Genomic DNA, 15299 nt, shown 5'->3' on the forward strand with positions numbered 1-15299 from the left:
GCAGGAGCAACTAGAAGCAGGACTTTTAGTAGAATCTCAGTCCCCTTGGAATACACCAATTTTCATTATCAAGAAAAAATCTGGTAAATGGAGATTGTTACAAGATTTAAGAAAAGTTAATGAAACTATGGTACCTATGGGACCTCTACAACCTGGGCTTCCATCCCCAGTAGCCATTCCTAAAGGATATTATGAAATTGTGGTAGATCTGAAAGATTGTTTCTTTACTATTCCTTTGCATCCAAAGGATTGTGAAAGATTTGCTTTTAGTGTTCCTTCTATAAATTTTAAGGAACCTATGAAGAGATCTCAATGGACAGTTCTCCCACAGGGCATGGCTAATAGTCCTACCTTATGCCAAAAGTTTGTGGCACAAGCCATTCAGCCTGTAAGACGACAATGGCCCATGATCTACATCATTCATTTCACAGATGATGTTTTGATGGCAGGAAAAGACCTCCAGGATTTGCTTTTGTGTTACAGAGATTCCCTAGCCTCAGAAGGCTTACTGGTTTTACAACAAGTGGGAAAAGCTATTGAAGAGCAATTTGTCACTTATATAGATTACTCTTTGCCATTACACCTGTTAATTTTTAATACGATTCATGTGCCTACAGGATTGTTATGGCAAAAGTCTCCTCTAATGTGGATACATTTGAGGATTTCTCCTAAACGCAATATCTTGCCATATTATGAAGCAGTAGCCCAGATGATTATAATTGGAAGGAAGCAGGCACTAACTTATTTTGGCAAAGAGCCAGATATTATTGTTCCTCCTTACATCATAAGTCAAGACACTTGGCTGAACAGCATATTACAGATTGGTTGCTTACTCAAATAGGGTTTAACGGAACTATGGACAGCCACTACCCTCAAGATAGGTTGATAAACTTTTAAATGTACGTGAGGTGATATTTCCTAAAATGACTTCCTTACAGCCTCTATATAATGCTCTATTGATTTTTACTGATGGCTCCTCTAAAGGGCAAGCTGGATTTCTTATTAATAATCAACAGGTAATCATAAAGACTCCTGGCCTCTCAGCCCAATTAGCAGAATTAACAGCAGTACTGAATGTCTTTCAGTCTGTGCATGAGGCTTTTATTATTTTTACTGATAGTTTATATGTTGCACAATCGGTACCCTTATTGGAGACCTGTGGTACTTTTAACTTTAATACTCCAGCAGGATCCCTGTTTTCACAATTGTAAAACATCATTCTTGCCTGAAAACACTCGTTCTATATTGGCCACATGCTAGCTCATTCTGGTCTTCCTGGACCTTTAGCTGAAGGCAATGATTGCATCAACAGAGCTCTAATAGGAGAAGCCTTAATTTCAGATCCTGTTGCTTTGGCCAAACTTGATCATGAAAATTTTCATCTCTCTAGCCATACCTTAAGGCTCTGACATAAGATCACTAAGGAGCAGACAAGAATGATTGTAAAACATTGTCCTAAATGTATTACATTATCTCCAGTGCCACATTTAGGAGTTAATCCACGAGGTCTTATGCCTAATCATATTTGGCAAATGGATGTAACTCATTATGCAGAATTTGGAAAATTAAAATATATACATGTTTGTATTAATACCTGTTCAGGATTTCTTTTTGCTTCTCTGCATACTGGAGAAGCCTCCAAAAATGTAATTGATCATTGCCTACAAGCCTTTAATGCCATGGGATTGCCTAAACTTATTAAGACAGATAACAGGCCATCCTAGTCTAGCAAAAATTTTACTTCATTTTGTAAAGAATTTGGCATCAAACATAAAACTGGAATTCCTTATAATCCCATGGGACAAGGAATAGTTGAACGTGCTCATTGCACTTTTAAAAATTGGCTTTAAAAAAAAAAAAAAAAAAAAAAACAGGGGCAGTTATATCCCCCAAGGTCACCAAAGGCACATCTTGCTTTCGCTTTATTTGTTCTAAATTTTTTTGCAAACTGATGTTAAAGGTCAGTCTGCAGCGGATTGCCACTGGCATCCAGTTACTTCTAGTTCTTATGCCATGGTAAAGTGGCGGGACCTATTTACTAACGAATGGAAGGGTCCAGACCCGGTCTTAATCTGGGGAAGGGGCTCGGTCTGTGTTTTTTCACAAAAAGAAGACGGAGCACAATGGCTGCCTGAGAGATTAGTTCGTCAACTGGACACAGATCCTGAATCTTCTAGTAAGTATGACTCTAACCTTGATTATGGCTAGTAATCCTCTTTAGCCAAAAAGTTAAATTAAAGCACAACCTCCACTCCCAGGGAAGTTGTAAGCCTTTCTGCGATTCTCAAAGTCACCTCCCCCACAATGGGAGCTCTAAGTCTAGCCTGATCTTTGCTAATTTGCAATTGAATTGAGTACCTGAACTTCCCCAAAAGAAGCTTTTGTACTGTGCCTTTCACTGTCTAGACTTTGTTTTCAAGCAGGTCAGTCAATGCCCTTCAGCCTGACTACAGTGGGCATGCATCCCCGCCCCCAACAGCGCACAGGTGGCAGTTATTAATTTTCATCAGAATTCTAAGTACATATTGTGGCTTTGGTCTGATTTGGGAATAAGGTGCGCTATGAGGGCCGGTTAGTCAATGACGGGCAACCAGATCCCAGATCATACCAATCTAAGACAGAGGTACATGCCAAAAGGCAGTGGTTGTTGATATTACACCACAGAGCCATGTTTGTGTGAATTATAACACAAACTAGCTGCATGTAACTTCTAATGACAGAATTGGATGGTTCGAGAGGATCTGAGATCCTAAGGCAGGCACGGCTGCCAGCCACCATAATTCCCAGGGAGGACTATGGAGCATAAATAAATGTTATGCCTCAGTCCAGCTTTCTTTTAATATTAATAACAGGGAGGAGATGTGGCCTCCCATAAGCCTGAAGTAAGCTGAGCCAGAACTTGACCTTGCTGCCACTAAGGAGATTATCTAGGGTGGAGCCTTCCTCCCTAGATCACTCTATTGTTCTACCACTGCCGCTGTTCCTCTTCAAGATACTGCTACCTGCTGAGAGGCCCGGAGCTATTCCAGAGACTACACCCTATCCTGGATGTAATCGCCTGCAGCTGGTTCCAGGCTGCAAGGATGAATTAGCGGGAATGGACTCCCCCCGCCCTTTTATAAAGCGTGTCCGCCATTAAAAATTTGAACCTTGATCACAACACTGTCTTGGTTCCATCTTCCTCTCATCGCCTAGTTTCCCTCTCTTTCAGTGCTGGCCTGCTATTCAGGTGTACCCGTCCTTGTGAGCCGCTGGATAGCTTGCAACACTTATTCACACAGAGACTGGTATGGATGTTGCTCATGTACACTTTAATGTCTTCTGTCCTTTTGTGGCTGCATCATTAATCATGTGTGCTCACCTTGCTCTATTCCATTGTACATGAAGAAAAACAGAAGAGAAATCCCCCTGTTTCTGTACTGCAGTGCTTCTCAACCTCGATGATACTTACTAGTCAGTATTATGAATTGCAAAATGAGGCAGAGCAGCTAAAGATTTTTCTGAGTTTCTGAGCCATTATCAACAATACACAAATCCATGGATATTACAAACACATTACTGAAAGATAAAGTGATCATTAGAGAAATTGAGAATGAAATTAGAAAAGTTCAAAGACCTGAATGAAAAATTTTACAACACAAACCATGTTGGGATACAATTAAGATACTATTAAGAGAGAAACTGAAAAGGAAATAAAACCAAATAAATGCCAAATAAATGTCTTAATAATTTGCCATGGACTGGTCTCAGTCGGCCTCTCTCAATCCATGGGAAATTAGGGTTCCATACAGGTGGGCATGGAGTTGGTGACAAAAAAAAGGGTAACAAACAGACACAGACACAAGGGAGTGCTGTATCTGGATGTATTTTCTCAAAGTGAGCACCAGTCTTATAATACAGAAGAAAACCAAGAAAGCTAGGTGAATACATCCATCAAAGTACACTGGTTCTTAACACAAAACAAAGAAAATGCATACATAAAAAGATGGCGGGAGCCAGGCCATGTTTACAACTGAGAATAGGAACAACCCTTAATTAAGATCAGCTAAACACAGGAGCCAGATGAATGTTCTGATGCAATGCTAGTCTCTTGTTAAGCCCACTACCTGCGGTCCTTTAGTAAATACCCAATTTTGCTATTCCTCTGGGCATAGTGAAAAACCTGCACGAGGGGAATTCCATTCTACTAACCCATTCATGAATAATACTACAACCCACCTATTTCCTAGGCCATTGTGTATTCCTGTGTATGGGTATGACTTGGCTATTGTCCTAAGTAATTACTATGCAGACTAACCCTGAGCTTTTCTTGCTCTGTTTCGAGTAAATTGTAATGCCTAATTAGTTTCACTGTCTCTACTAGAAGTAAATTTGAATGTTACTGAATAGATAACATTCTTACTGAATTCCAAGCTCAGGGTCGGCTTCAAGGACTTTCTAGGACATTGGAACATTGGCAGAGGCTTAACTATATGTCAAAATCAATCCTTAAAGGCATGTATAATAAAAGAATACTGAACGAGAGCACATGGATCCAAACAACAGAATAACGCAGGGACAGGTTTTGAGTGTACCTGCTATGGGAATGCCGAGGTTCTAGGAGGCTTAGTTTCCGTGAAACTCTTTGCCTCAGGACTGCTTCCAGGTTTCCAGGCCTGTCATGCAAGTCACTACTGGAGTGGATGTAGCAATAATTCACCTGAAGCTTTAGGGAATTATAGAATTTAGAATTTAGAGATCTCTAATAATCATTTTTTAAAGGTCTGATATAATTTGCTATTGCGGAAATGCCGATTGAAACTATTTTGCTGTTCGATATCTTCCTAGTAAGGATACCTATCTAAACCATGAATTGGCTTCAGTGGTAGCCAGGAAGTTAAAATGGGGCCAAGGTTTGATCTGTGTTAGGTTTGTGGGTATTGAGGTTGAACCATATCTCTGTAACACCAGGGTGAGAAACAGTCCTAAAATGTGGTGAGACCTATGGGAACTTGGGGAGTACTACATTTACAAGAGCTTTGTAAGAAGCTGTAGACCAAGGACTGGGACCAGATCTGACAATTGGAAGGGTCCACAGGCATGTAGAGAATTATACAACTCATAGTGAAGGATCCTGTTCTGAAAAAAAAAAAGAGCCTGGGCTGAAAAACAACAGTGTCTCACCCTCCTAGACAGACTCATTTAAATTAGTTAGCCCATAGAACAAGAAACTAGAAAGTAAGTGTGAAGTGAAGAGATTCTAAGGAAACAGAGATGGAAAATGGATGGTATTAAGGAGTAAAGGGGAATAATGAAACAGGAATGAAGAAATGAGGTGGAGGGTAAGAGGGCACAGTAGAGAAGGAATTCTAAGAAATAATACTAAAAAACTGTGAAAAATGCCATATGGAAACCTACTATTACAAAAGCCTTCTAAGATGAGAGAGAGAGAGAGAGAGAGAGAGAGAGAGAGAGAGAGAGAGAGAGAGAGAGAGAGAGAGAGAAAACAAACCCTGGCTTACACATTAAGAGCACTTGATAATCTTGCAGAATGCTCAGATTTATTTCTCAGCACCTACATAGGTGACTCACAACCACCTGTAATTCCAGTTCCAGGAGATCTATTGCTCTCTTCTGGCTTCCACATGCTTATTAATACTCTCAGGCACATGCATATACATATAAAATAATCTTTTTACATATGCACATATGCATATTGTTATGTAAAAAGGGTTTAAATTGAGTTACCTCACAATGGGATGGAACACAATAGCTCATCAGCACACTATAGGCCAGTTACAGGTATGAGTAATCCCTTTGTGTGGTGTTGATCAAAGGGATCTTATAAAATTACCCAAATGTGATGACTATTGCCATTGTTCTTTATTATCCTCCAGAACGTTACAGTAAAAACTTATCCCTCAAGTTATAGGACAGACAAATCAAGTCAGTACTGATCTGGAAGCTTCTTCACTTCTGGTTAAATTTGACAACACCAGAAGTTTCTACTTACACTCTAGGGAGAGAAAAGGCATTCATCAATCTTACCCAACTGAGATCACTATAAACTACAATAATGTCTAGCATGGCAAGATATGGCCACACACGCAACAATAGTATGAAAGTTATTTGAGTAATCAACCCCTTTTTGTTTGTCGTTAAAAGCCACAACACAAATTAGGATGTTGGGGAAAGAGGAACATCTATTCAGTGTTAGTAGAAATGTAAACTGGTCCACCCACAATGAAAATTAGTTCATTGGTTTTCAAAAGCTTATAATGACAGTACTAATGGCCTAGAATGTTCCCAAAGGACTCTATATCTGAGACACTATTTTGTGTGATAATATCTAGAAAATCAGTGCAGATGTCTATTACAGAGGGTGGATAAATGGGCAGAAGGATGGTGAAAAATGTGATGTATATGCATACATATATCACATTTGAATTTCATACATACTAACAAAAATATTTGTAAAAATGGATAGACTGGAAAACATAATATAGGCCATATTGAGCCACACCCATAAATACACACTCTATATGCCTTATCAAATACAGATCCTACCTTCAATTTTTTCTATTTCTGTGTTTAACTTGTAGCAAATATATAAGTAAAGGAAGAAAGTGGCCATGACAGATGGAGTGAAAGGAAGTAATAGAGATAGGGTAGTCAGTAAAATATATATTAAAAGTAATGGGTGAGTCCTTCCAGTCTGCACCAGCCCTGGGCCACCTTAGGCACAAACTCAGCATACAGTTCCATGGTCCGGCGCCCTGGCATGCCCAGGATCTTAGGATCACTGGTGAATGGAACACAACATCTGTCCCAAAACAATCGTAAGGGGCCTGTGACAGCAGGAGCAAGGACATAGGAGCCCCGCCTGAACACAGTGGACAGCCCCAGTGTCTGAAGAGGAGGCACCACTTCCAGATGCTGCAACACTCCCAGGATCTTAGGATTCCAGGATCCCAGCATCCCAGGAGCTTGTTCACATGAAGATCTCAAGGTCGCAGAGGAAGGTTGACTACCAGAAACTCTGACACACCCAGAATCTCAGGTTCACAGGATCACAGAGGAAGCTGGACTCTGAGGAGTTATGAGTCAACCGGGAATACAGGAAGGACAGGCTCCAATCATACATACTGAAGGCAGTGAGCACTTGAGATAATCAGTTCACAGGAGGCAAGTGTAAGAACAGAAGCAACAGAAAGCATCGTCAGAACCCAATTCTGCCACCATAGCAAGTCCTTGATACACCATCACAAAAGAAAAGCAAGGTATGGATCTAAAGTCACTTCTCATGGTGATGATACAGGACTATAGGAAGGAAATAAGTAACTCCCATAAAGAAATACAGGAGAACACATCTAATTAGGTGAAAGAATTGAACAAAACCATCCAGGATCTAAATATGGAAGAAGAAACAATAAAGAAATCACAAAGGGAGACAACTCTGGAAATAGAAAACCTAGGAAAGAAGTCAGGAACCATAGATGCGAGCATAACCAATAGAATACAAGAGCTAGAAGAGAGAATCACAAGTGCAGAAGATACTATAGAAAACATTGACACAACAAGCAAAGAAAATTCAAAATGCAAAAAGATCCTAACCCAAAACATCCAGAAATCCAGGACACAATGAGAAAACCAAACCTATGGATAATAGGTATAGATGAGAAGGGAGATTTCAAACTTAAAGGGTCAGTAAATATCTTCAACAAATTATAAAAGAAAATTTCCCCAACCTAAAAAATGAGATGCTACCGAACATACAAGAAACCTACAGAACTCAAAATAGGTTGGACCAAAAAATTTCCTCCTGTCACATAATAATCAAAACACCAAATGCACAAAACAAAGAATATTAAAAGCAGTAAGGGAAAAGGGTCGAGTAACATATACAGGCAGATCTATCAGAATTACACCTGACTTCTCCCCACAGACTATGAAAACCAGAAGATCCTGGGCAGATATCATGCAGACCCTAAGAGAACACAAATGCCAGCCCAGGCTACTATACTCAGCAAAACTCTAAATTACCATAGATGGAGAAACCAAGATATTCCATAACAAGACCAAATTTACACAATACCTTTCCACAAATGCAGCCCTTCAAAGGATAATAAAGGGAAAACTTCAACACAAAGAGGGAAACTAAGCTACAGAAAAAGCAAGAAAGTAATCTTTCAACAAACCTAAAGAAAATAGCCACATGAACAGAATTCCAACACTAGCAACAAAAAAATAACAGGAAATAATAATTTTTCCTTAATATCAATGGACTCAATTCCCCAATAAAAAGTCATAGACTAACAGACTGGTTATGTAAACAGGACCCAACTTTTTGCGGCATTCAAGAAACCCATGTCAGGGACAAAGACAGATACTACCTAAAAGATAATACCTTAAATTTTACCTTAACAGTAAAATTCTGGAAAATAATTTTCCAAGCAAATGGTCCCAAGAAACAAGTTGGAGTAGGCCATTCTAATATCGAATAAAATCAACTTTCAACCTAAAGATCTCAAAAAAGATTAGGAGAGACACTTCTTACTCATCAAAGGTAGAATTTAACAAGATGAACTCTCAATTCTGAATATCTATGCTCCAAAAGCAAGGGCATACACATCCATTAAAGAAACTTTGCTAAAACTCAAAGCACATTTTTCACCTCCCACTAATAATGGGAGATTTCAATACACCACTTTCATCAATGCACAGATCCTGGAAACAGAAACTAAACAGACACAAAGCGAAACTAAGAGAAGTTATGAAACAAATATATCTAACATATATCAATAGAATATTTAATCGTAAAACAAAAGGATATACCTTCTTCTCAGAACCTCATGGTACCTTCTCCGAAATTGACAATATAATTGGTCGAAAAGCAGGCCTCAACAGATACAAAAATATTGTAATAATCTCATGCACACTACCATATCAACACGAACTAAGAATGATCTTCAATAACGTAAATAATAGAAAACCCACATACACTTGGGAGCTGAACAACAATCTACTCAATGATAACTCAGTCAAGGAAGGAAGGAAGGAAGGAAGGAAGAAGGGAGGGAGGGAGGGAGGGAGGGAGGGAGGGAGGGAGGGAGGGGGGAGGGAGAGAGGGGGGAGGGAGGGAGGGAGGAAGGAAGGAAGAAAATAAGACTTTTTAGTTTAATGAAAATGAAGCCGGGGCACAAGTCCCTTCCGCTCGACTCGAGACTCGACCGCCGGGCTACCTTGCCAGCAGAGTCTTGCCCAACACCCGCAAGGGCTCACACGGGACTCCCCACGGGACCCTAAGACCTCTGGTGAGTGGAACACAGCGCCTGCCCCAATCCAATCGCGCGGAACCTGAGACTGCGGAACATAGGGAAGCAGGCTACCCGGGCTTGATCTGGGGCACAAACCCCTTCCACTCCACTCGAGCCCCGGGCTACCTTGCCAGCTGAGTCGCCTGACACCCGCAAGGGCCCACACAGGACTCCACACGTGATCCTAAGACCTCTAGTGAGTGGAACACAACTTCTGCCAGGAGTCTGGTTCGAACACCAGATATCTGGGTACCTGCCTTGCAAGAAGAGAGCTTGCCTGCAGAGAATACTCTGCCCACTGAAACTAAGGAGAGTGCTACCCTCCAGGTCTGCTCATAGAGGCCAACAGAGTCACCTGAAGAACAAGCTCTTAACAGTGACAACTAAAACAGCTAGCTTCAGAGATTACCAGATGGCGAAAGGCAAACGTAAGAATCCTACTAACAGAAATCAAGACCACTCACCATCATTAGAACGCAGCACTCCCACCCCACCTAGTCCTGGGCACCCCAACACAACCGAAAATCTAGACCCAGATTTAAAAACATTTCTCATGATGATGATAGAGGACATCAAGAAGGACTTTCATAAGTCACTTAAAGAATTACAGGAGAGCACTGCTAAAGAGTTACAGGCCCTTAAAGAAAAGCAGGAAAACACAGCCAAACAGGTAGAAATCATTAAAGAAAAACAGGAAAACACATCCAAACAGGTGATGGAAATGAACAAAACCATACTAGAACTAAAAGGGGAAGTAGACACAATAAAGAAAACCCACAGCGAGGCAACGCTGGAGATAGAAACCCTAGGAAAGAGATCTGGAACCATAGATGCGAGCATCAGCAACAGAATACAAGAAATGGAAGAGAGAATCTCAGGTGCAGAAGATTCCATAGAGAACATCGACACAACAGTCAAAGAAAATACAAAATGCAAAAGGATCCTAACTCAAAACATCCAGGTAATCCAGGACACAATGAGAAGACCAAACCTACGGATAATAGGAATTGATGAGAATGAAGATTTTCAACTTAAAGGGCCAGCTAATATCTTCAACAAAATAATAGAAGAAAACTTCCCAAACATAAAAAAAGAGATGCCCATGATCATACAAGAAGCCTACAGAACTCCAAATAGACTGGACCAGAAAAGAAATTCCTCCCGACACATAATAATCAGAACAACAAATGCACTAAATAAAGAGAATATTAAAAGCAGTAAGGGAGAAAGGTCAAGTAACATATAAAGGAAGGCCTATCAGAATTACACCAGACTTTTCACCAGAGACTATGAAAGCCAGAAGAGCCTGGACAGATGTTATACAGACACTAAGAGAACACAAATGCCAGCCCAGGCTACTATACCCAGACAAACTCTCAATTACCATAGATGGAGAAACCAAAGTATTCCACGACAAAACCAAATTCACACAATATCTTTCCACGATTCCAGCCCTTCAAAGGATAATAACAGAAAAGAAGCAATACAAGGACGGAAATCACGCCCTAGAACAACCAAGAAAGTAATCATTCAAAAAACCAAAAAGAAGACAGCCACAAGAACAGAATGCCAACTCTAACAACAAAAATAAAAGGGAGCAACAATTACTTTTCCTTAATATCTCTTAATATCAATGGACTCAATTCCCCAATAAAAAGACATAGACTAACAGACTGGCTACACAAACAGGACCCAACATTCTGCTGCTTACAGGAAACCCATCTCAGGGAAAAAGACAGACACTACCTCAGAGTGAAAGGCTGGAAAACAATTTTCCAAGCAAATGGACTGAAGAAACAAGCTGGAGTAGCCATTTTAATATCGGATAAAATCGACTTCCAACCCAAAGTTATCAAAAAAGACAAGGAGGGACACTTCATACTCATCAAAGGTAAAATCCTCCAAGAGGAACTCTCAATTCTGAATATCTACGCACCAAATGCAAGGGCAGCCACATTCATTAGAGACACTTTAGTAAAGCTCAAAGCACACATTGCACCTCACACAATAATAGTGGGAGACTTCAACACACCACTTTCTTCAAAGGACAGATCGTGGAAACAGAAACTAAACAGGGACACAGTGAAACTAACAGAAGTTATGAAACAAATGGACCTGACAGATATCTACAGAACATTTTATCCTAAAACAAAAGGATATATCTTCTTCTCAGCACCTCACGGGACCTTCTCCAAAATTGACCATATAATTGGTCACAAAACAGGCCTCAATAGATACAAAAATATTGAAATTGTCCCATGTATCCTAACAGACCACCATGGCCTAAGACTGATCTTCAATAACAACATAAATAATGGAAAGCCAACATTCACGTGGAAACTGAATAACACTCTTCTCAATGATACCTTGGTCAAGGAAGGAATAAAGAAAGAAATTAAAGACTTTTTAGAGTTTAATGAAAATGAAGCCACAACGTACCCAAACCTATGGGACACAATGAAAGCATTTCTAAGAGGGAAACTCATAGCGCTGAGTGCCTCCAAGAAGAAACAGGAGACAGCACATACTAGCAGCTTGACAACACATCTAAAAGCCCTAGAAAAAAAGGAAGCAAATTCACCCAAGAGGAGTAGACGGCAGGAAATAATCAAACTCAGGGGTGAAATCAACCAAGTGGAAACAAGAAGAACTATTCAAAGAATTAACCAAACGAGGAGTTGGTTCTTTGAGAAAATCAACAAGATAGATAAACCCTTAGCTAGACTCACTAAAGGGCACAGGGACAAAATCCTAATTAACAAAATCAGAAATGCAAAGGGAGACATAACAACAGATCCTGAAGAAATCCAAAACACCATCAGATCCTTCTACAAAAGGCTATACTCAACAAAACTGGAAAACCTGGACAAAATGGACAAATTTCTGGACAGATACCAGGTACCAAAGTTGAATCAGGATCAAGTTGACCATCTAAACAGTCCCATATCACCTAAAGAAATAGAAGCAGTTATTAATAGTCTCCCAACCAAAAAAAGCCCAGGACCAGATGGGTTTAGTGCAGAGTTCTATCAGACCTTCAAAGAAGATCTAATTCCAATTCTGCACAAACTATTTCACAAAATAGAAGTAGAAGGTACTCTACCCAACTCATTTTATGAAGCCACTATTACTCTGATACCTAAACCACAGAAAGATCCAACAAAGATAGAGAACTTCAGACCAATTTCTCTTATGAATATCAATGCAAAAATCCTCAATAAAATTCTCGCTAACCGAATCCAAGAACACATTAAAGCAATCATCCATCCTGACCAAGTAGGTTTTATTCCAGGGATGCAGGGATGGTTTAATATACGAAAATCCATCAATGTAATCCATTATATAAACAAACTCAAAGACAAAAACCACATGATCATCTCGATAGATGCAGAAAAAGCATTTGACAAGATCCAACACCCATTCATGATAAAAGTTTTGGAAAGATCAGGAATTCAAGGCCCATACCTAAACATGATAAAAGCAATCTACAGCAAACCAGTAGCCAACATCAAAGTAAATGGAGAGAAGCTGGTAGCAATCCCACTAAAATCAGGGACTAGACAAGGCTGCCCACTTTCTCCCTACCTTTTCAACATAGTACTTGAAGTATTAGCCAGAGCAATTCGACAACAAAAGGAGATCAAGGGGATACAAATTGGAAAAGAGGAAGTCAAAATATCACTTTTTGCAGATGATATGATAGTATATATAAGTGACCCTAAAAATTCTACCAGAGAACTCCTAAACCTGATAAACAGCTTCGGTGAAGTAGCTGGATATAAAATAAACTCAAACAAGTCAATGGCCTTTCTCTATACAAAGAATAAACAGGCTGAGAAAGAAATTAGGGAAACAACACCCTTCTCAATAGTCACAAATAATATAAAATATCTTGGCGTGACTCTAACTAAGGAAGTGAAAGATCTGTATGATCAAAACTTCAAATCTCTGAAGAAAGAAATTAAGGAAGATCTCAGAAGATGGAAAGATCTCCCATGCTCATGGATTGGCAGGATCAACATTGTAAAAATGGCTATCTTGCCAAAAGCAATCTACAGATTCAATGCAATCCCCATCAAAATTCCAACTCAATTCTTCAACGAATTGGAAGGAGCAATTTGCAAATTTGTTTGGAATAACAAAAAACCTAGGATAGCAAAAAATCTTCTCAAGGATAAAAGAACTTCTGGCGGAATCACCATGCCAGACCTAAAGCTTTACTACAGAGCAATTGTGATAAAAACTGCATGGTACTGGTATAAAGACAGACAAGTAGACCAATGGAATAGAATTGAAGACCCAGAAATGAACCCACACACCTATGGTCACTTGATCTTCGACAAGGGAGCTAAAACCATCCAGTGGAAGAAAGACAGCATTTTCAACAATTGGTGCTGGCACAACTGGTTGTTATCGTGTAGAAGAATGCGAATCGATCCATACTTATCTCCTTGTACTAAGGTCAAATCTAAGTGGATCAAGGAACTTCACATAAAACCAGAGACACTGAAACTTATAGAGGAGAAAGTGGGGAAAAGCCTTGAAGATATGGGCACAGGGGAAAAATTCCTGAACAGAACAGCAATGGCTTGTGCTGTAAGATCGAGAATTGACAAATGGGACCTCATGAAACTCCAAAGTTTCTGCAAGGCAAAAGACACCGTCAATAAGACAAAGAGACCACCAACAGATTGGGAAAGGATCTTTACCTATCCTAAATCAGATAGGGGACTAATATCCAACATATATAAAGAACTCAAGAAGGTGGACTTCAGAAAATCAAATAACCCCATTAAAAAATGGGGCTCAGAACTGAACAAAGAATTCTCACCTGAGGAATACCGAATGGCAGAGAAGCACTTGAAAAAATGTTCAACATCCTTAATCATCAGGGAAATGCAAATCAAAACAACCCTGAGATTCCACCTCACACCAGTCAGAATGGCTAAGATCAAAAATTCAGGTGACAGCAGATGCTGGCGTGGATGTGGAGAAAGAGGAACACTCCTCCATTGTTGGTGGGAGTGCAGGCTTGTACAACCACTCTGGAAATCAGTCTGGCGGTTCCTCAGAAAATTGGACATAGTACTACCGGAGGATCCAGCAATACCTCTCCTGGGCATATATCCAGAAGATGCTCCAACTGGTAAGAAGGACACATGCTCCACTATGTTCATAGCAGCCTTATTTATAATAGCCAGAAGCTGGAAAGAACCTAGATGCCCCTCAACAGAGGAATGGATACAGAAAATGTGGTACATCTACACAATGGAGTACTACTCAGCTATTAAAAAGAATGAATTTATGAAATTCCTAGGCAAATGGATGGACCTGGAGGGCATCATCCTGAGTGAGGTAACACATTCACAAAGAAACTCACACAATATGTATTCACTGATAAGTGGATATTAGCCCCTAACCTAGGATACCCAAGATATAAGATATAATTTGCTAAACACATGAAACTCAAGAAGAATGAAGACTGAAGTGTGGACACTATGCCCCTCCTTAGATTTGGGAACAAAACACCCATGGAAGGAGTTACAGAGACAAAGTTTGGAGCTGAGATGAAAGGATGGACCATGTAGAGACTGCCATATCCAGGGATCCACCCCATAATCAGCATCCAAACGCTGACACCATTGCATACACTAGCAAGATTTTATTGAAAGGACCCAGATGTAGCTGTCTCTTGTGAGACTATGCCGGGGCCTAGCAAACACAGAAGTGGATGCTCACAGTCAGCTAATGGATGGATCATAGGGCTCCCAATGGTGGAGCTAGAGAAAGTAGCCAAGGAGCTAAAGGGATCTGCAACCCTATAGGTGGAACAACATTATGAACTAACCAGTACCCCGGAGCTCTTGACTCTAGCTGCATATATATCAAAAGATGGCCTAGTCGGCCATCAGTGGGAAGAGAGGCCCATTGGACTTGCAAACTTTATATGCCCCAGTACAGGGGAACACCAGGGCCAAAAAGGGGGAGTGGGTGGGCAGGGGA

The sequence above is a fragment of the Mus musculus genome, chromosome 7 (assembly GCF_000001635.26).
Source record: "Mus musculus strain C57BL/6J chromosome 7, GRCm38.p6 C57BL/6J".
Taxonomy (NCBI): Eukaryota; Metazoa; Chordata; class Mammalia; order Rodentia; family Muridae; genus Mus; species Mus musculus.